A 23,251-nucleotide genomic window follows, 5' to 3' on the forward strand; every position below is an offset into this window, starting at 1 on the left:
AAGGATTGCAAAGACAATTCTGGATAGGAGCGAAAGCAACAGGGTAGTTGTTATGGGGGACTTTAACTTTCCAAATATTAACTGGAAACACGATAGTTCGAGTACTTTAGATGGGACAGTTTTTATCCAATGTGTGCAGGAGGGTTTCCTGACAGTATGTAGATAGGCCAACACGAGGCAAGGCCACATTGGATTTGGTACTGGGTAATGAACCAGGCCAGGTGTTAGATTTGGAGGTAGGTGAACACTTTGGTGATCGTGACCACAATTCGGCTATGTTTACTTTAGCGATGGAAAGGGATAGATATATAGCTGGGGGAAAGGCAATTATGATGCATAGGATGGTGAAGGAAACGGCAGAGGATGGGCACAATTGAAATGTGGAGCTTGTTCAATGAACAGCTACTGCGTGTCCTTGATAAGTATGTACCTGTCAGGCAGGGAGGAAGTGTCGAGCGAGGGAACCGTGGTTTACTAAAGTAGTTGAATCACTTGTCAAGAGGAAGAAGGAGGCTTATGTAAAGATGAGATGTGAAGGTTCAGTTAGGGCCCTTGAGGGTTACAAGTTAGCCAGGAAGGATCTAAAGAGAGAGCTAAGAAGAGCCAGGAGGGGACATGAGAAGTCTTTGGCAAGTAGGATCAAGGAAAACCCTAAAGCTTTCTACAGATATGTCAGGAATAAAAGAATGACTAGGGTAAGAGTTGGGTCAGTCAGGGACAGTAGTGGGAAGTTGTGCGTGGAGTCCAAGGAGATAGGAGAGGCGCTAAATGAATATTTTTCATCAGTATTCACACAGGAAAAAGACAATGTTGTCGAGGAGAATACTGAGATACAGGAATTTATAATCATCTAGAAAGGAATAATTTGATTAGGGATAGTCAATACGGTTTTGTGAAGGTAGGTCGTGCCTCACAAACCTTATTGAGTTCTTTGAGAAGGTGACCAAACAGCTGGACGTGAGTAAAGCAGCTGATGTGGTGTTTATGGATTTCAGTAAAGCGTTTGATAAGGTTCCCCACGGTAAGCTATTGCAGGAAATATGTAGGCATGGGATTGAGGGTGATTTAGCGGTTTGGATCAGAAATTGGCTAGCTGTAAGAAGACAGAGGGTGGTGGTTGATGGGAAATGTTCAGCCTGGAGTTCAGTTACTAGTGGTGTACCACAGGGATCTGTTTTGGGGCCACTGCTGTTTGTCATTTTTATAAATGACCTGGAGGAGGGCATAGAAGGATGGGTGAGTAAATTTGCGGATGACACTAAAGTCGGTGGAGTTGTGGACAGTGCGGAAGGATGTTGCAGGTTACAAAGGGACATAGATAAGCTGCAGAGCTGGGCTGAGGGGGGCGGGGGGGGGGGGGGGGGGGTGCAAATGGAGTTTAATGCAGAAAAGTGTGAGGTGATTCATTTGGAAGGAGTAACAGGAATACAGAGTACTGGGCTAATGGTCAGATTCTTGGCAGTGTGGATGAGCAGAGAGATCTTGGTGTCCATGTACATAGATTCCTAAAAGTTGCCACCTAGGTTGATAGGGTTGTTAAGAAGGCGTACGGTGTGTTAGCTTTTATTGGTAGAAGGACTGAGTTTCGGAGCCAAGAGGTCATGTTGCAGCTGTACAAAGCTCTGGTGTGGCCGCATTTGGAGTATTGCATGCAGTTCTGGTCGACGCATTATAGGAAGGATGTGGAAGCACTAGAAAGGGTGCAGAGGAGACTTACAGGATGTTGCCTGGTATGAAGGGAAGATCTTATGAGGAAAGGCTGAGGGACTTGAGGCTGTTTTCGTTAGAGAGAAGGAGGTTAAGAGGTGACTTATTAGAGGCATACAAGATGATCAGAGGATGAGATAGGGTGAGAGCCTTTTTCTTCAGATGGTGATGGCTAACACGAGGGGACATAGCTTTTAAATTGAGGGGAGATAGATATAGGACAAATGTCAGAGGTAGGTTCTTTACTCAGAGAGTAGTAAGGGTGTGGAATGCCCTGCCTGCAACAGTAGTGGACTCACCAACATTAAGGGCATTTAAATGGTCATTGGATAAACATATGGATGATAAGGGAATAGTGTAGATGGGCTTTAGAGAGGTTTCACAGGTCGGCGCAACATCAGGGCCGAAGGGCCTGTACTGCGCTGTAATGTTCTATGTTCTATGTTCTATGTTCTATGCAACCCAGACAACATGCTGGTGAATTGTCTCTGCACCCTCTCAAGTGTAATCACATCCTTCCTAGAATGTGGTGACCAATTCTCCAGCTGTGGCCTCGCCAATGTTCTATACAACTCCAACATGACCTCCCTGCTTTTGTAATCTATGCCCCGATTGAAAGAGCCAAGTGTCCCATTCTCCCTGTGTCTGGAGGATTTCCGCTGGGTTTCCTCCCACAGGTTCCGAAAGACGTGCTGTTAGGCAATTTGGACATTTTAAATTCTCCCTCAGTGTACCCAAAAAAGGCACCGAAATGTGGCGACGTGGGGCTTTTCACAGTCACATCATTGCAGTATTAATGTAAGTCTACTTGTAGCAATAAAGATTATTATTATATGCCCTTTTTCATTGCCTTATTAACCTGCCCTTCTACCTTCAGAGATCTATGGACAAACATGCTCAGGTCCCTTTGTTCCTCGTACCTTCCCAGTGTCATGCCATTCATTTAATTCATTAAATCACTGAATGTCTTTAAAACCACTAAGTGTCTTTAAGACTGAGATAGATAGGTTCTTGGATAATAAGGGGATCAGGGGTTACAGGGAGAAGGCAGGAGAATGGGGATGAGAAAAATATCAGCCACAATTGAATGGCGGAGCGGACTCGATGGGCCGAGTGGCCTAATTCTGCTCCAATGTCTTATGGTCTAATATTTCCTTGTCACATTACTCATTCCAAAGTGTATCACCTCACAGTTTTCAAGGTTAAATTCCATCTGCCACTTTTCTGCCCATTTGACGATCCCGTCTATATCTTCCTGTAACCCAAGACACTCAACCTCACTGTTAACCACCCGGCCAATCTTTGTGTCATCTGCAAACTAACTGATCCTACCCCCCCCACATAGTCATATCTGACATATATATAAATGGCAAACAATAGAGGACCCAGCACAGATCCCTGTGGTATGCCACTGGACACTGGCTTCCAGTCATGAATGCAGTTGTCTGTCTTTGCACTCTAGTCTCCAACAGCAAAGCCAATCTTGAATCCAGCTTATCAAGTTACCCTATATCTCATGTGCATTTGCATTCTTTATAAGTCTCCCATGTGGGGCCTTATCAAAGGCTTTGCTGAAAGTTGATGTAAACTACACCAACTACACTGCCCTCATCTACACACCTGGCCACATGCTCAAAAAATTAAATCAGATTAGTTAGGCATGACCTCCCTCTGACAAAGCCATGCTAACTATTCCTAATCAAATCTTGCTTCTCCAATTCCTTCAGAATTTTCTCCAATTGATTCCCTACCACTGACATGAGACTCACTGGTTTGTAGTTTCCTGGCTTATCTCTACAACCTTTCTTAAATAGTGGGACCACATCAGTTGTTCTCCATTCCTCTGGCGCCTCTCCTGAGGCCAGAGAGGAATTAAAACATTAGATCAGAGCCCCTGCAATCTTCTTCCTCACCTCCCACAGCATCCTGGGTCACAATTCATCTGGACCTGGAGATTTGTCCACTTTTTAGCCTGCCAGCACGTCCAATACCTTGTCACTCCCTATGGCAATTTGGTTAAGAACCTCACAATCTCTCTCCCCGAGTTCTATATCTACAGCCTCATTTTCCTGGGTGAAGGTAGATATGAAATATTCATTTAACACCAAATGTCCTCTGGTTCCACCCACAGATTTCCCTGTTGGTCTCTTATGGGTCCTACTCATGCCCTGGTTACCCTCTTACCATTGATATACTTAGAGAACGTCTTGGGATTTTCCCCACTTTTACTGTCCAGAGTTTTCTCATATCACCTCTTTGCTATCCGAATTGCATTCTTAAACACCATCATGCACATTCTGTACTCCACAAATGCCTCTGTTGATTTGTTCCCCTTGTACTTGCTAAAAGCCACTCTTTTCCTCCCATTGTATCCTGAATGTCTCTGGTCATCCACGGTTCTCCGGGCGTGTTACTCATTCCTATTATGGAATCATATTACTATGATTTAGTGGCCATTACTGAAACACGGTTAAAGGATGGTCACGACTGGGAGTTAAATATCCAAGGGTATCAAACTATTTGGAAGGTCAGAGTGGATGGTAAGGGAGGTGGTGTAGCTCTGTTATTTAAGGATGACATCCGGGCAGTATTGAGGGATGACATCGATGCTATGGAGGATAAGGTTGAATCCATTTGGGTGGGAATCAGGAATAGTAAGGCGAAAAAGTCAATGATAGGAGTAGTCGATAGGCCACCAAATAGTAACGTTATGGTGGGGCAGGTAATAAACAAAGAAATAACGGATGCATGGAGAAATGGCACAGCAGTTATCATGGGGGATTTTAATCTTCATGTTGATTGGTTTAACCAGGTCAGTCAAGGCAGCCTTGAGGAGGAGTTCATAGAATGTATCCACGATAATTTCCGAGAACAGTTTGTAATGGGATCTATGAGGGAACAAGCGATCCTAGATCTGGTCCTGTCTAATGAGACAGGATTGATTAATGATCTCATAGTTAGGGATCCTCTCGGAAGGAGCGATCACAATTTAAAATACAGATAGAGGGTGAGAAGGTAAAATCAAACACTAGTGTTTTGTGCTTAAACAAAGGAGATTACAATGAGATGAGATGAGAATGCCCTGCGGCATTCAGCCTCTGATCTCCGGGTAAGCGTTCTCCAAGGCGGCCTTCAGGACCCGCGACAACGCAGAATCGCCGAGCAGAAACTTATAACCAAGTTCCGCACACATGAGTGCGGCCTCAACCGGGACCTGAGATTCATGTCGCATTACATTCATCCCCCACCATCTGGCCTGCGAAATCCTACCAACTGTCCTGGCTTGGTACAATTCACACCTCTTTAACCTGGGGTTACCCCATCTCTGGATCTGGAAAGATTTAATCACCTGCTAATGCTCGCATTCCAAGCATTGTTTGGCATCTTTGAATTTGTCTATATATGTGTTTCTGGAACAGACCTCTTCATTCACCTGAGGAAGGAGCAGCGCTCCGAAAGCTAGTGACATTGAAACAAACCTGTTGGACTGTAACCTGGTGTTGTAAGACTTCGTACTTTATTATTTTTGCACACCTCTGCGAATTGCACACAGATTTGCTCTTCAATTTCCCACTGACTGACTGGGGTGCTACAATAAACACCTAGAAATGTGCCTGTCCCTTTTTTTTTCCCTCAACTCTATCTACAAAGCATCATTTAATGTTCCCTCAAAGATATCTCATCTCTCCTTACTACAATAACTGACACCTTAACTAATAATGCAGTGACTCCTTCTCTTTTACCCCGTACTCTGTCTCACCTGAAGATTCTACATCCCGGGATGTTGAGCTGTCAATCCTGCCCCTCCCTCAACCACGTCTCCATGTTGGCTACTGTATCACAATTCCACATGTTAATCTTTCCCCTTAACTCATCTGTTTTACCTGTATTACTCCTGGCACCAAAGTAGAGGCCATCCAGCCTTGTCTTACTCCCTTGAAACTTATTACCGCTGTATTCCCTCTGACTTGATTGTTTTTCTGTGTTATGCTGTGCTGTGTTATGCCGTGTTCCTATTCTGCTTACAGTCTGTGTCAAATAAGAAAAGTATTCCCCAAAAGTTAGTCAGCCCATGGTAGGCCCAGGTCATTTTGTTTTTCTTTCAATTTTCTTTGAAGGAGAAAGGTGATGGCCATCTGGAGTAAGTCAAACTTGCGCTCACATTACTCATTGGGGGACAATTGGATATGATCTGAATATGGAGGGATCACAATGCACACTTTTAAGTTATGCCTGTTCCTTTTCATGCAGATAAAAGCAAACTTTGTCCGGCTTGCTCATTTACATGGTGCAGTTTGCAAACCGCACCATGCCGTCGAGTGGCTACACACATGCGCAGGGAGGCACAAATTCTTGCTGCAAGTAAGTCTGCAACTCGGAAGGTGTCTTCTAGCTGTGGCAGGTGCTGGAATTTATTACAGAAGTGACTCGGATCTGGGAAAGACTCCGAAATGGCACAACATGGCAGATCGTGGCTCTAATTTTCTCCACAGTGCATTAGAAGGCTCAATGGACGAGGATGGAAAAGAGAGGTTCTCAATCCACAGGAAACGGGCAGACCCTCCGGAAAATTCTGAGGAGATAAGTATGCACGTGAACACCAAGATTGTAGTACCGAGCACCTGGATGCATTGTCGAAAGAGGTTTAATGACCTTAAATCAGCGGCCAAGGTTAATGAATGCATCTTAAAGTGTTTCGCTACACTAACCGCACCATTAATTTCACACACTGCTCAATGTATCACATCCCTATCACTCACCTGCCAACAATCTCCATCAATCATGACTCATAACTCAAATTCATAGCTTCTCTCATCCTCAGACACTTAATGCCTGCTACAAACTGCACAGCTACATCCCACCACACCTTGCACACACTGCCATCCATTCAACCATAGCAACGACATACTCCCTGACAGTCCCTGACACACTGCTGCTTATAACATACCAGCAGCAGCCAGGTGGTGACAGGCATCCCGTCCCTCATCATCCCATCTAAGATGTCACTCCCCCTATCCCGCCTCTCAGCACTCTCATGAAGTCCCAGAAAATACCAGCCAATGAGTCCACTGGGTATCGAAGGTCTTGCATCCCGCATGACAAGAGGAAAGGATCATCAGTGACTCGGAGGACGAGGTTGGATACTCGTCCTGTGAGACTTCAATGGAGTGGCGTACAGAAAGGTCGCTGGACATGCAGAATGAAATGCTTAGTGCATTGTCAGGCTGGCCAGAGTGCATGCTGCCACTGTCAAGGAGCACAAAGAAATCCAGCACCAACAGAATTTTGTGCAATGCTTGGATTCTATCCTTTCCAGTGTGGCAATGGTGACCAACTCCATGGAAACACTTGCAGATCAATTGTGGTGCAGCAGCTAATGGCCAATGTCACAGCTTCAATTGCAGTACCAGCAGAAGACATGTTCACCATCCGAGGCTCAAGTCAAAGTCATTCAAGCTCAGTTTGTAGCCATGCAAGATCAGACTGCTGCCATCAGGATGGCAGATACCAGAGCTTAAAGGGGCTTATGAGAGCCTCTCAGCAGCTCAACAATATGTACTTCAGCACCACCCAGGGGAGTGGCAGGTGACACATGAACCTGCTGCCCACTCTCATGGATGACAGCATTCATGCTTCCACCACTGCCACTCCACGAGTTGTCTGTCTGTTCAGCTGCTGCCCATGATGCGGCGCTGCAGGCACAGAGCTTTCATGGGATGTGGGCGTCGATGGCTGGGCCAGCATTTATTGCCCATCCCTGAGGGAAGTTAAGAGTCAACCACATTGCTGTGGGGCTGTGGGTTTGGAGTCACATGTAGGCCAGGTAAGGACAACAGACTTCCTTCCCTAAAGGACAATAGTGAACCAGAGAAATATTTACAACAAGCAACAATGGTTTCATGGTCATCATTAGACTTTTAATTCCAGATTTTTAAAAATCAAATTCAAATTTCATTATCTGCCATCGCAGGATTCAAACCCATGTCCCCAGTGCATGATTCTGGGTCTCTGGAGTACTAGTCCAGCTACAATACCACTATGACACTGCCTCCGCTACGCAAGGTCACCCTGCGAGACCACCTGCTGTCTACCCCACTGTGAATCAGCAATCTTCAACTGCGCTGGAGTCACTGGGGTAGCACTTCATAGGAGCACTAGGCCAGGCAAAAGCATGTGGAATATAGGCACTGGAAGAATGCACAAGGGTTATTAACTGACTTTTGCATGGAATATTAGATGGTTTGCTTGACAAATTTAGATTTGGAATGGTTGTTTTGCGGTGGTGTTGTTTCAGCATTTGTGACCTACAAAATGCTGTGGATGGACAGTAAAGAGATAAGTTAATATGTGGAACTGTTGATAAATGGGGAACTGGGGCTGAGTTCAGTGGTACCACAGTCAGACAAAGCAATCATGGACAGCCTGGTTATGTAATGTCTCCTCCCTTCCTCTTGCTCAGCTGCTCACTGTATAACTGGTGACAGCTGGTGACCTTCATGATAGCGACATCGTGCAGGATGCAACAATCCTGACAGGCATGCTTCCGGTAAGGACTTCAAGGCTCCTCCAAAGCAATCCAGGCAGCAAAGACATCGCTTAAAAGCTCAAATTGTCTACTCGATGATGTGTTATGTGGCAACATGGCTGGGATTACATGCATGATGTCCGTCATGAGGTAAGCAGATATCCCCTGTTGTCCAATAACCACTCTCTGGTATGATTTGTGGCTCAAATACCGATGGTATAGTGAAGTGGCACCAAACAAAGGAATTGTACTTGTTGCCAGGACACTGACCATTCGTCGATATGATGTATTGAGTACACCATCTGCAGATTCAGGTAGTGAAATACTTGGCGATTCTGTTATAACTCTACAGTTGAGTTGTACATCGTCAAAGCATGACAGAATATGTGTGTGCATTCAATGATACCCTGCACCATTTGGAAGCCTGCTCCCCTGGCGATACTGAGGGGCGGCATGGTGGCATAGTGCTTAGCACTGCTGCCTCACAGCACCAGGGACCAAGCTTAATTCCAGCCTCGGGTGACTGTGTGGAGTTTCTAAATTCTCCCTCTATCTGCGTGGGTTTCCTCCGAGTGCTCCGGTTTCCTCCCAGTCCAAAGATGTGCAGGTTAGGTGGATTGGCCATGCTAAATTGCCCATGACGGCCATAGGGCAGCATGGTAGCACAGTGGTTAGCATTGTTGCTTCACAGCGCCAGGGTCCCAGGTTTGATTCCCGGCTTGGGTCAATCTGTGTGGAGTCTGCAAGTTCTCCCCGTGTCTGCATGGGTTTCTGTCGGGTGCTCCGGTTTCCTCCCGCAAGTCCCGAAAGACGTGTTTGTGAGGTGATTTGGACATTCTGAATTCTCCCTCTGTGTACACGAACAGGTGCTGGAATGTGTCGACTAGGAGCTTTTCACAGTAACTTCATTGCAGTGTTAATGTAAGCCTACTTGTGACAATAAAGATTATTATTATTATAAAAAGGTTAGGTGGGATTATGGGGATAGGGAGGGGGATTGGGCCTTGTGGGGTGCTCGTTCAGAGGGTCGATGTAGACTCGATGGGACGAATGGCCTCCTTCTGCACTGTAGGGATTTTATGAATACCATGTGCCTGCTTTGCCTGCTCCTGTTTGGTCAGCAAGAATGAAATATATTCTGCTCTCCTGGCCCACAGTAGAGCCACTTAAGGGCCTCCTCCCATCACCTCTGACATTTTATCCGCATCAAGGAAGACTGCGCCAAGTGTCCAGCCTGCCAACTAAGATCTGGTGGACTGGTGGCCGGGTTAGGGGGTGAATCATAGATCATAGAATTTACAGAGCAGAAGGGGGTCATTCGGCCCATCGAGTCGGCACCGGCTCTTGGAAAGAGCACCCTACCCAAGGTCCACACCTCCACCCTATCCCCATAACCCAGTAACCTCACCCAACACGAAGGGCAATTGAACACTAAGGGCAATTTAGCATGGCCAATTCACCTATCCTTCACATCTTTGGACTGTGGGAGGAAACCGGAGCACCCGGAGGAAACCCACGCACACACAGGGAGAACGTGCAGACTCCGCACAGACAGTGACCCAAGCCGGGAATCGAACCTGGAACCCTGGAGCTGTGAAGCAATTGTGCTAACCACAATGCTACCGTATCTCCTATTCAAACCCCTATGTCAGGTGGAGCCCCCACCCCAAGATATTGTCAGCCTGGTCCCATCTTCATTGCATAGATATTCAGTTTACATATAAAAATTCACACTGAAAGTTAAATAAAGAGATATTTTTATTTATAGATATTACACATGGGACTGAAAGAAAAGTGAACTGTGGTGAATATCTTGGCACTTTCTGTTTTAATTTTAGATCTGCGGATTTATTAATTTTTCATGCTCTTCTCACTTCCACTGCACAGTTTACATGTAATTTAAGCTGTTTACTTACTCTGCATGATAGGTGTAGACTCTCCACTCTCCACTCCATTTTCCTCACCACTGTTTTAAAAATACTAGCTCACCTTTCCAGTTTTCGTTCTGCTGAAGGGTTACACACACCGAGTGTCATAACTTGTCTTTTATTTTGACAGGTTCTTACTTACCTGTCATGTCTTTGCTTAACCATATGTGTGGTTCATATCTTTGCTTTGTTATATATTATTTAAATCTAAATAAATTTCCTGAGTTTCCTTTTGAATCATTTAATAGATTGAAGACATACAATTGGTGTTGAGTAAATTACAGTGTGCAATTCACTTCGATCAGGGTTAATTGTTGGGCTGCTTTCCAATGGGAGTGTTTTCACATATATCACAGATCAGGTCATGGGAAGGCGGTGGTGTAATGATATTGTCATTGGACAAGCAATCCAGAGATTCAAGGTAATGCTCTGGGGTCCCAGGTTCGAATCCCACCATGGCAAATGATGGAATTTGAATTCAATAAAATCTGGAATTAAAAGTATAATCATGATGTCCATGAAACCATTGCTGTAAAAATGCACCTGGTTCATTAATGGCCTTCAGGGAAGGAAATCTGCCACCCTTACGCTATATGTGACTCCAAACCCACACAGAAATGCAGTTGACTCTTAACTGCCCATCCCCCTATGAAATGGCAGAGAAAGCCATTAGTTCAAGGGCAATTAGGGATGGACAACAAGTGCTGGCCCAGCCAGCAATGCTCACATCCCAGGCAGGCAGGGGGAGCAGAGCAGCTGGTCCAATGGCCTCAGCACCAGCCTGGTCAACTTTCTCCATTGAGCTTTGTTTTGTTATTCAGGGCAAACTGACAACACTAATCCCATTTCTTAAAAGCCTGTTTCCCATTGGGAAATCCAGTTGGGCTACCACCATATAAAGGCAGCCAGCATTTCTTGATATCCATTTTTCCTGGTGGATCTGAGAGCTTGATTTTCCACGGTGTGCTGAGTAAATGACTGTGCGGAGATTAAAAGGATTCCTCAGGGTGAATCAGGTGAATCTCTCAGATTTGGAAAAGGGTTTAATTCGCTGCTTTGCATCATGGAGATCAGAGCATAGCGGCAATGTCACTGGACTAGTAATTCAGAGATCCAGTTCAAATCCAACTGATGGAATTTAAATTCAAATTATAAACATTTGAAAAGTTGATTTCAGGAGTAGAGACCATGAAACTATCATCAATCAACATCCTGGGGTTACCACTGATCATAAACTGGACTAGCCATATTAATACTGTGGCTACCAGGGCAGGTCAAAGGCTAGGAAACCTCAGGTGAGTAACTCATCTCCTGCCCCCCCCCCCCCTCCCCCAAAGGCTGTCCACCATCTACAAGGCACAAGTCAGGAGTGTAATGGAATACTCTCCACTTGCCTGGATGAGTGCAGCTCCAGCAATACTCAAGAAGCTCAAAACCATCCAGGACAAAGCAGCCCACTTGTTTGCTCCCCCTTTCACAACCATTCAAACCCTCCATCACTGACGAACTGTGGCAACCTTGTGTACCATCTACACGATGCACTGCAGGAACTCGCCAAGGTTCCTTAGTCAGCAACTTCCAAACTCACGATCACTGCCATCTAAAAGGACAAGAGCACAGAGATGTTTTTCTCAATCACTAAGCCTTTCTATTTTACGTTTGGAACAATACCTGGTACCATGTACTGTTCTCTGTTTTCTTGCTGTGGATAGCTTTGATGTGTAGTGTTCAACAATTAACATCAAGCTATGTTAATTAACAAAGCTAATTTATTAACACTACTTAAACTAGATTCAAAGGTTTTCCTAAGTACAAAGGTTGCTAAATCAATATGCTATAACTCTATCTACAGAATTCCAGAACACACAAATATTCTTTCTCATGCCTAAATACCTTCTCCCTGAATCAAGGGTGTCACGTGATCTATGTGACTGCTCTTGATCACCATCTGGTGGTTAGATGTATTTACTTAAAATTGTTAACCCTTCATCTACCAAACAATATCCATATTGTTACACATGACACTCATTTTTGAATGGGTTTGAAACCAATGTAATTTTCTGCTGGCATGGTGCGAGATTGGAAGGTGTGAGGAGATTCTGATGAGTAGCTGTTTTAATGAGCATTTCGAGTAGCTGTTTTAATGAGCATTTCAATGAATGCAAATCATAGTCCCACCACTTGGCAGCGGGATAAACAACCAAACATTAACCCGCCATTGGGAGAATTTCAAACCGCTTTTATGCCAACTTTTTGCCTGCCACTAGAGTCTCCACTCCCGCCCACCATGAAACCCACCATGGGCGGGTTGTTAAAATTCCACTTGATCGAACAGACAGGGGGTAACAGGGAGGGAAGTTTGTGCAAGGGCTGTGAGGGGGTAGGGTGAACACAAGACAACATATACCCTGAATGTGCTTTAAGAAATGCTCCATATATTGGGATTGTATCCTTGATAACCAAGAAATGACAGGCCCATTTCTTTTGTTTCAGCCACAGGCATCTTGGTTTTCACTACAGAGTGAGGAAGGATTATTCAAGTGAAGCAAAATGATTTGTAGAAAAGATAATTTCTCAACAATCTGGTTGAACTTTTTGCAGGTTATTGAGTTGGTTGCCTGAAGAATATAGGGCATCTGGACTTTCAAACAGTTTTTGACAGTATGTCATTTACAGTATGACAGTAAATGAGCAGGCTCATTTACGCAGAGACGTGGGTGAAATTGGTCAATGCTAGTTCTGTGAATTGGTCTGATGGTCAGTGACTAGCCTGTTTCACATCACACTGATAAGATGCAAAGGCTTCCCTTTCACTATCAGTGCATTTTGCTTCATTAGTATTGAGCAATTTCACCCAGACTTATAACATAATCAACAAGTTTGGGCGGAATTTTCTGAATAAGTTGCAAAACGTCGGCTTCTGACTGAGGATCGGCATGTTTCCCCCCAGAAACAGAGCAGGGTTTTCTGTCCAGATATTCTGACACTTTGTCAGAATGAAATCGGAGGGAGTGTTTAGCTCCATCACACTGATGGGGTGGGGCCACGATTAAAGAGCGCCCCGATCTTCGCTAAATATAGATTTCCCCCCCACCCACCGTACTGGAACCCCCTCTCCCCTCCCGCAACACAAGTTTCAGGGCGATGCCATCTCCATTCCTGGACGAGAACCTGATTGCGTCATCAGGGAGGGAAATCTCACCGGCGCAAATCCCCTTTTTGGCCTCCCGCGAGGGTTTGGGGTCATTATCGGGTTTGCGCTCACAGATGACTGCCCTGCAGAATCGTGTCCTTTACATAGGACCCACCACAGAATCATGATCTAAATAGCAATCAACATATTTGTTTTTTAATTCTAGCACGTACTCTGAAAATATGTTACATCGTTAATCATTTGCAGAACTCCCATTAGTGCTGAGACGCAACAATTTAAAATCTGAAGAACCTAAAGAGGGGGACACGCCCCTGGGAAGTTAATTGAGCTTGATTCTGGCATAAGCAGCTCCTGGAAATCTAGCGATGATTTTTACTGAGCCTATGAGGAAGGAAACGAGATAAACCTGGCAAACTATGGGCAGTTAAAAGAAAATCTTTAGAGACAATACAGGACAAGATTAATGGGCATTTTGAAAAGTATGGGCTAATAAATGAAAGTCAGCATGGATTTGTTAAAAACAAATTGTGCCTGACTAACTTAATTGGGTTCTTTGATGATGAAGCAACAGAGAAAGGTGATGAGGGCAGTGTGGCTGATGTGCACACGGACATTCAAAAGGACTTTCACAAAGTAAGCAAAATGAAAACACATGGGATTAGTAGGACCAGTGGAGCATGGATACAAATCTGCCTAAGCACTAAAAACAAAGAATAATGTGACCAGCTGTTTTTCAGTCTGAACGTACATCCACACTTGTGTTCTCCCTCGGGTTGGTATTCGGTCTACTGTTCATTTAAAATACATATAATCACTAGGATTTGGTATACAAGGCATAAATTCAGAGTTTATGGATAGCATTAAATATATAAGTGCAGCAAACAACGAAGAGGATAATAACAGATTTCAGGAAGACCTACACTGGTGAAATGGTGACACATTTTGGTAAGAAGAATGAAGAAAGGCAATATATACGAAATGATACAATTTCACAGGGGATCAGGGAAGAAGAGGCCTGGGGATGTATAGATTCTAATCTCTGCAGGTGCAGGAGAAGTTGAGAAGACCATTGAAAAAACATACAGGACCATTGGCTTCATTAATAAAGGCATAGGGCGCGATTCTCCGGCCTCGTTGCCCTCTTGCGCAAGTGTAACGAGGCCAGTGAATAGCGGGAGAGGCCAAACACGAGATCCGCGCCGGGCGGCAAACAGTCTGCGATGCAACCGACCCATTCCTGTAGGTGAAATCGGGATCTCGCCGTAGCATGGCGGCAAACCAATTATCACCATTTAAGCCCCATTTCCATACAATCAACGAGAGCGGCCCCTTATCCAACAGTCTCCTGCCATTTCGCGGCCTCCCCAGCAAGTAGTCACGCTGGGGCCAATTAGTACTCCTTTTGAAAAATGCGAACCTGGCGCAAGGGCTTCTGTGGAAGCTGAGGACATGAGTAGCCATCTTTGCTCACAAGCAAAGAGCCCAGTGCCACTGGGATTGCCATCCCAGTGAATTCCCACGGGTGGGATGGACATGTGGGAGTCATTGCCTAGCATCCCAATCACACCCTGATGGCTGGACACTGTACTGGAACACTGCAGGAGGCAACATCACACACACAGCATCCGAAAACCCAGAGGATGGCACACATCTCCGGGTACTGTTCACGGCTGGAGGGTGGGTGAGCACCATGGGGAGGGGTGCGGGAGGGTTGATGCCTGGAGAGATGGGCGAAGAGCCCGGAGGTCAGCCTGCATTGCGGAACAAAGTCACAGAGGCATCATAATGGTTGTTAAAAATGTGTTTAATGTGCTGTACAATAGCTCCCCCTACCCCGGTGCCCTCAATGATCCTCAACATGATTGGCTTTCCTAGCTCTAGCTCTACCACTACATCTAGTTTCCCCTAGAGGTAGCCAGCTGCTTACCTCTTCCTGTTGCCTTTGATGCATCTACCGGGCCTCCTCTGGGGGCTCTGGGGCTGGAGGGCTCTGGCTCACTTGTCGGCGGCACATTATCAACCATGCCGCCCTGTCCTGTGTGCTGACCTCGCGAGGTGGCCTCATCAGAGGGGTGAAAATCACAGGAGCTGGTGTCTACCATTGCTACTCAATGGGATGATCCGGCCTGGCCCTTAGGGCCCTGGGGTCCAACTTGGGATGGAGTGGTAGCTGGTTGAGCCCCTGCATCATCTGGGTCTGCCAGCTCTGACGGTTCCACATGGTCTGCACACCATGGTGTCGATGCCCTCAGCGATGCTCCTCAGTCATTGGGCCATACTCTGCAGCGCCTCGGCCTTGCCCATCTGAGAGCAGAACCTTATCAAGGTCGGCCTGGTGCTGGGTGACATCCCCCAGCGAGGTGGTCATTCTGCCGAGACCCTCAGTCATGGCCATGACCAACTTGGACACCTTCACTCATGATGCTGATGTCGTGTGCAAGGTTCTCCACTGCGGTCGCCACCCTAGCAGTGTAGGCCTCGGTGCCACTCAATGCCGGCGCCATCTCCTGTGCCTGTAGCCTCTGGAACTCCTCCAAGCTACTATGGATGTGCTGGAGCGACACTGACATCTCACTCAGAATGCCCTGGCCGCTCCCTATCGTCTCCCTCAGCTCCGGGTAACCCACATCCCCAAGCTCAGCATCAGGCTGGGACCCAGCTGGGTCCTGGAAATGAGCAGACCTCCGACTGCTGATCGCCTGGGGGTTCCTGCCCCCATCTGATGTGCATCATCATCAGCGGTGTGGTGTTCACCAGTTTGAACCTCAGAAGCCTGTCCACTAACATTTCCCACTGAGGTGCGTGTACCTGCGCTGGTGGGGGATTGGGATGAAAACTGTGGTGGGGGATTGGGATGACACAATGGACATGCGGTCAGTGGGAGGGATGGGTCAGTCAGTAAGGCAATGACAACTCACGTTTGACATGTCCTCCGGGTGGAGCCCGGTGCTTCTTCACATCTGCAGCATCCACCAGCCTCCGCGTGGCTGACCGATCTGTCCTTAGCTACCCCTGTTACCTCCAGGGCCCGCTGCTCAGAGGAGGTGAGGATTCTTATGTCTGGCACTCCTCCGCCAGTCTGGGCCCTCTCCTGCTGATTGTGGGAAAGCTTTTCCTGAGGAGACACAGAGAGGGTATCGTTAGCCACAGTGGCAGGAAAAGTAAGTGTGAAGGAAGGGTTGGGGAGGGGAGGGGGGGGGGGGGTGGAGGAGGGGAGTAGCGAGGCTAGGGGTTGCTTGGAGAGTGGATACTCCGTGGGGCAGAAGGGTCTTGTGGAGGGGGCAGGGCGTTGGTACCTACTCACCCGAAAAGCTGCAATGTTCTCTTCAGAAGGTTAAGAGGCTATTTTTTCGGTGATCACAATCATCAACTGTTTTGACAGAGCAGATAAGCAGAAACTGTTATCAGTGGCACGACAGTTGATAACCAGAAGTCACTATTCTTTTTTATTTGTTCATGGGATGTGAGCATGGCTAAATCCATCACCAATTCGCCTCAAGAATTATTAATGGTGTTGCTCTTTTTAGCCTTAGTCTATTGGCTCTGATTACGTCACCTTTGCTCACGAGTCGCCAGGTATCTTTATGATACCGCCACGTGGTTCAAGTTCAAGTTATGATTAATAATATAGCACACCGCTTAGTAAGGATTAAAACAACGGTCATTTATTATATACAATAAGCAATATTAATACACTAATACTACTATCTATATAATAAACCTATCACTACTGGCCAATACTTAACTTAGGAAGAGCCCACCAGGTCAGGGAAACGAATGGCTTGTCCAATCAGATCTGGCCCGCGGGATTCAAAAGGCTGCTACAGGTCGGTGGCTAGGTGTCTCTACCGGATAGCGATCGCTGGATTCAAACTTACTGTTGCCGGTTGCTGTTCTTGCGAAGGTCTCGAGCAGGCGAAGAGGAGAGAGAGAGAGATCTGAACTTGGACCCTCACTTTTATAGGGCCCAGGGGCTTCCCGCCTCCCGCGGCGGCCCTTGACCCTGAGTCCCCAGTGATTGGATCTGTCCCCAATCTCTGGGGTCGATGTGTCCAATGGTGAGGCGATTCCTCGATCGGGGGGTGGTCGCTCACCTGTCTTTGTTTTGGCCACTGCAGGCGCCGACATGTCTGGCCCGGTATTCAATTGCTAATATGTTGCAATTGTTCCCGGGGATAGCCGATTTAACTGTGGATGTCTGAATAGATGGGCTGCAAACAGTCCTGAATGCAACTGCAAATACCTGGGTTGATGGGCTGTTGATAGCCCTGAGTATCGATCTGGGCTAACTTCCCAGAGCCGAATATGCAATACTGTCTGCAGCTGCCTGCTTGTGTCTTCTTAGCTGCTTTTCCCAGCAGTCTTTCGGGTTAGCCATTTCAAAATGGGTTTTGGCCAGATTAATCGGAACGCAGCCATTTTACGTGGCTACAATGGTGAGCTGCCTTCTTGTAATGCTGCAAGTACACCCACTGTGCTGTTAGGGATGGAGTTTGAGGGTTTTGACCAGTGCCAGTGAGGGATATTCTATCCCTCTCCTGATTACCCTATAAACCAGGCTTTGGGTAGTTAAGAAGTGAGTTATTCTCCACAGAATTTCCAGCCTATGACTTGCTCTTGTAACCACAGTATTTATATGGCTATTCCAGTTAAGTTTCTGGTGATGGCAATGCTGTTAAATTTCAAGGGGAAATAGCTAGTTTCTTGTTTGTTAGAGATGGCAATTGCTTGGAACTTGTATGAATTTTACTTGCTATTTGTCAGCACAGTCCTGAATCTTGTCCAGGTCTTGCTGTTTGCTACAACAGTGGACTATTGCAGATAATGCAGTGTCCTTTCCTGTCCGTGTCTTTGGAACAAATCTAAATTAATTTAATCATCTTTATTGTCACAAGTAGGCTTACATTAACACTGCAATGAAGTTACTGTGAAGGGCCCCCAGTCGCCACACTCCAGTGCCTGTTTGGGTACACAGAGGGAGAATTCAGAATGTCCAAATTACCTAACAAGCATGTCTTTTGGGACATGTGGGAGGAAACCAGAACACCCGGAGGAAACCCACGCAGCCACAGGGAGAACGTGCAGACTCCGCACAGACTGTGACCCGAGCCAGGAATCAAACCTGGGACCCTGGCGCTGTGAAGCCACAGTGCTGATTTTTCTGTCAAATGTATGGGCTGAAGCTAAATTAAATGAGTCCTGCCTTAGCGTTGCTGTTAATTGGGTCTGTTCCCATATGTTAATACTAATGAGTCATCTCTCTCATGATGGCCACAAGGATGTCCGTTGTGGCAATCAAAGTGTTGTGTTCTTGTAATTGGGGATGTTGGAAATAAATAAAGTGAGCAGGTCATTGGACTGTTATGGGGTCTGAACTACTTATGCTGCCGATAAGACTGAAATGTTAATTTATTCCAATCCACACAAACATCCCTCAGATCAGTAACATAGCGGATGGTTCAAAAAAATGTTTAATTTTGATTTATGTGCCAATTTTAACCATGAGGTAATAAATATGCTGAGCAGCAAATCAGAGAGAAGATTCCATTTTCCGCAATTACTTTGTTGTTAAAAATATATTTTTGAATTAAAATAGTTGGGGCAGGGCCCATGAGCTATTCTGCATCCTTCGTCAGGAAATTGAGAGATATGTTTTTTTGGGTGGGATTTTCCACAATCCCATCCCCCCCTTCCCCCCCCCATGTGGCATGTTTTGCGGCAGCGAAAGAGGCTCGTCATTGGCCAGTGGCGGGATCTTCAGGTCACGCTGCTGTCAATAGATTTTCCCATTGTTTGCACTTGCTGCCGCCAGGGAACCCACCATTGTTTGGTAAATGCTGTGAACATCGATTTGAACAAATTATAGAGCATAACTCTTTATATCGGAAATTTGTGTCAATGTGAAATAGATTTTCAGTTACCCATTATTGTTTCTGTGGTGTTTAATTATTCAGTGTTTGATTATGTGTGGCAGCACGATAGCATAGTGGTTAGCATAATTGCTTCACAGCTCAGGGTCCCAGGTTCGATTCCCGGCTGGGTCACAGTCTGTGCGAAGTCTGCACGTTCTCCCTGTGTGTGCGTGGGTATCCTCCGGGTGCTCCGGTTTCCTCCCACGGTCCAAAGACGTGCAGGTTAGGTGAATTGGCCATGCTAAATTGCCCTTACTATCCAAAATTGCCCTTAGGGTTGGTTGAGTGGGGTTACTGGGTTATGGGGATAGGGTGGTGTGGGCCTCGGTAGGGTGCTCTTTCCAAGAGCCGGTGCAGACTCGATGGGCCGAATAGCCTCCTTCTGCACTGTAAATTCTATGATTCTATGACTTCTCTGTCCTGTGTGCCGTTAGGCAAATCTGGGTGTGGTTACACAGAAAGAGAAACTAAACTGAAGCAAGGTGATTTAGGCATTGGAGTAGACATTTTACAAGCATTGTGAATAAAATGCTTGTTCAGACAGAGAAACTGGTGCAGCATTGCTGCATATCCGCGAGGCATAAAATACAACAATTGGTGATGAGATGGAGATTGTTTAAATTTACCAACTCCAACATCTCCCCTTTCTTCTCTGGGAGATCTACCCATGCCAGGGGATCCATGGATTTCAAGGTTCAAGTCCCACTTGCTCGCTATGAGGATGGACAGTCCAGATGTAGTAGCGACCTGCAGGAGAGTGATACTCATGGCGCAGGAGGCCACATACATATACAATCAGCACACAGACAACATCTCTAATGTTTGATATATTGGTAAGTATTCCTGAAAAAGACTTTGGACCATAGTAAAGTGTGATGATCAAATGATATGTGGTCCGCCAAAGATGTCAGGGAGCCCATCATGGTCAGAGATCATATAAAATGTGCCCAAATTGTGGAGTCATCCATTGATTCCCAACACCATATTCAGGTGAAGGGAAAAGCCTCCCGTAACAGCCTCCCTGAACAGGCGCCGGAATGTGGCGACTAGGGGCTTTTCACAGTAACTTCATTGAAGCCTACTTGGGACAATAAGCGATTTTCATTTCAAATGTGTAACCCCTGCTTAACGTGGAATCATTTGGCAAAGGTGTGCAGGTTGTCGAAGAAGACTGCTTCATCGGTTCGACGTGGGGGAGTTTCTTCCTGCAGTGTGACAAATGTAGAAATTCTAGGATGGCAAAGTACAGATCATTTAAAGGAATTTCCGGATGAGATTACAGGCATTGCAGTGTTGCTTCTTATTGAAGTTGGTGTAAAATGGTCTGTTTGAGTGACAAACTCTACCGTTGTTATTTTTGGCAGATTTCTCTCGCTCCTGTGAGAGACACTCTTCAACCTTACAAACACTTTATTATTCCAGTTTCATGAATGATTCCAGTTCCAGTGAACTTCAAAAATGTCACTCTAGATGGGTTCGCAGTCTATGTCGTCAGGTCACAATGTTCATAGCCAAAGGCGAGAAGCTTTATGGGGGTAAGCCTTTTTGATAAGATTGGCTTTTAACATGAAGACACCATCAAAGTGCACATTAACTTGACTGATGATGTGGACTGTACACAATGGTATCTTTCCTTACTCATCAGATTTATGATGAGGAGATGCCGGCGTTGGACTGAGGTGAGCACAGTAAGAAGTCTTACAACACCAGGTTAAAGTCCAGCAGGTTTCAACAGAAACCTGTTGGACTTTAACTTGGTGTTGTCAGACGTCTTACTGTCATCAGATTTATGGTAACGTCACACCTCATGTCGACATGTCAATTTTGCCAGTTTCAAAAATGAGACGGTTGCCATCTGTAATCTGTGCTGCAGTGTTACAGGAGGTGAAATTACTTGAACAGGGCAGTATCATTGAGCGAATCAACTCATCCTCATGGTTATTGAACCTAATCATTGCATAACGCAATCAAACTTCATCATGTCAGGTGGATCCAACAATAGTGGAACAATGGTCAGCACTGTTGCCTCACAGTATCAGGGATCCTGGATCAATTCTGGCCTTGGGTAATTGTCTGTGTGGAGTTTGTATGTTCTCCCCATGTTTGCATGGGTTTCCACCGGTTTCCTCTCACTGTCCAAAGATGTGCAGGTTAGAAGGATTGGCCATGCTAAATTGCCCCTTAGTGTCCAAAGGAGTGCAGGTTAGGTGGGGTTATGGGGATATGGTGGGGTAATGAGCCTCGGTAGGGTGCTCCTATGGACGGTTGGTGCAGACTTGAAGGGCTGAATGGCCTCCTTCTGCACGGTAGGGATTCTATGGCTAAATGCCCTCTCATAAAGTTTCTAATGCACACTTCCCAATGATGCCTATGTGAACCAACCATTCACAACATTACTGAAGTGATTATTCTGCAGCTTTTACCATTTATTGTGCCTTTGAATTTCAGGTTGCCAGCAAGGGCCTTCTCCAGGACATTGTAACTGCTGGATACCCCAAAGTTGTGCTGGGGAGCACCCCCAGGAAGTTCTCGGTAAGGTTTGCACAGCACAGCATGGCAATTCCCCTGCAGTGGGAACCATCTGAAAATGTGATTTAAATCACAAACTTCAGATGGTTCTGATTGTGTTACATCAATAATATCAATCGCTACCAAGAAAATGTTGGAATAATTAAAACCACTTCTAACTTCTGGGTAACAACTGTACAGACCCACGTTGACCTCCCATGGAACTCCCTCAACACTCCTGAAACCCTAGGGATCCCCATAGTCCCCAACTGCCAACCCACACGGGAACACCCTCCACTCCATAAGACTCCCCTGACCTACCAATTATCCCCCATGGGGAATCCCTACCCCCATCAGGTTTCCCCCATGGAACTGCCCCCACCCTTTGACTACTCTCCAATGGTACTGTCTACCCCAGCCTCTTGGGGACTCCCCCCCCCTCCCACAAGGATACCCATCCCCACAAGGTTGTATCTTCCACCCTCCCCCATGGGGATTCCCCCCCCAAGATCAAACCTGACCCCCCTGCTAAGACCCACGCTGATTGTTATCGCCCCATCAAGGCCAGAACGCCGCCAAAGCCTGTCTTGCACCCACATCGCGCCAAGGCCCAATCCAAATCCTACCATCCACCAAGACCCAATCCGGCCACAACACCCCCACCAAAGCCCGAGCCAAATCAATCCCCCCCAAAATCCTAATCACCTACCTTACACATTTACCTTCCCCTTGGCTTACCAAAGGCATCTAAACCTTGCTGGACCTTTAAACTTACCTGCTTTACAGCAGCTAGTACTGTAAACAGGGTGTGTGGCCTCCTTCCCTCCAATGCAGCAGAGCTTGCCTGAATACCTCAGGAACATGCTGCCCTGCACAGTTCTCGCCTGCCCTGAGAAGGAAGGTTGGGCGAGACAGGTTTGAAAAAATTTGAAGGTAACACAGTCAGAGCGGAGTGGCAATCAACTCTGAATGCCACTCATTGAGAGTCCTTCAGGGGCTCTACACCTTTGCTTTAGCTGGACTACTTCTGAAGTCTTTCATAATTTATAGTGATAAGTTAGGAGAGCACAGTAAAGGCTTTTTTTCATCTGACTGTGTGGTAGTTGCAATATAGAGTGAAGCATAAAGTTGGGCAGTCAAGCAAAGAAGCAGATAAATTATACACAGGATGAAAAGACAGAAACAAACATATGGTTGACAGATTAGTCAATGGATAGAGATGGAGATGAAGATGGATATGGAGCCTTTGCTTCTAAATGTGAAAATGAGAATTATTGCTGTACCGGCATATTTTCTGGAATACGTTAGTGTGATGGACAGGGGGAGTACAGTGACAGCACAGACACATTGCTTTAAATAGTGAAACCAGCATTTCAAAAATTCACAAACATAGACCCATATTTTTAGGAATCCAGTGACATCACAGAAGCAATGTGACAAATATGATTCCAACATCTACCTTCATTCTCAGAACGCTATGAGTTTAGCAATATCAATTTCTCTACTTCATAAAATT

General features: G+C 46.0%; 1 protein-coding gene across 2 annotated transcripts in view; it reads right to left on the reverse strand.

Moving 5' to 3' along the window:
- Positions 1-23,251, reverse strand: part of thsd7ba (thrombospondin, type I, domain containing 7Ba) — a 1,603,431-nt gene that overhangs the window by 983,037 nt on the left and 597,143 nt on the right. The gene's annotated exons all lie outside the window — the stretch shown is intronic.

Source organism: Scyliorhinus torazame, chromosome 2 (assembly GCF_047496885.1).
Source record: "Scyliorhinus torazame isolate Kashiwa2021f chromosome 2, sScyTor2.1, whole genome shotgun sequence".
Taxonomy (NCBI): domain Eukaryota; kingdom Metazoa; phylum Chordata; class Chondrichthyes; order Carcharhiniformes; family Scyliorhinidae; genus Scyliorhinus; species Scyliorhinus torazame.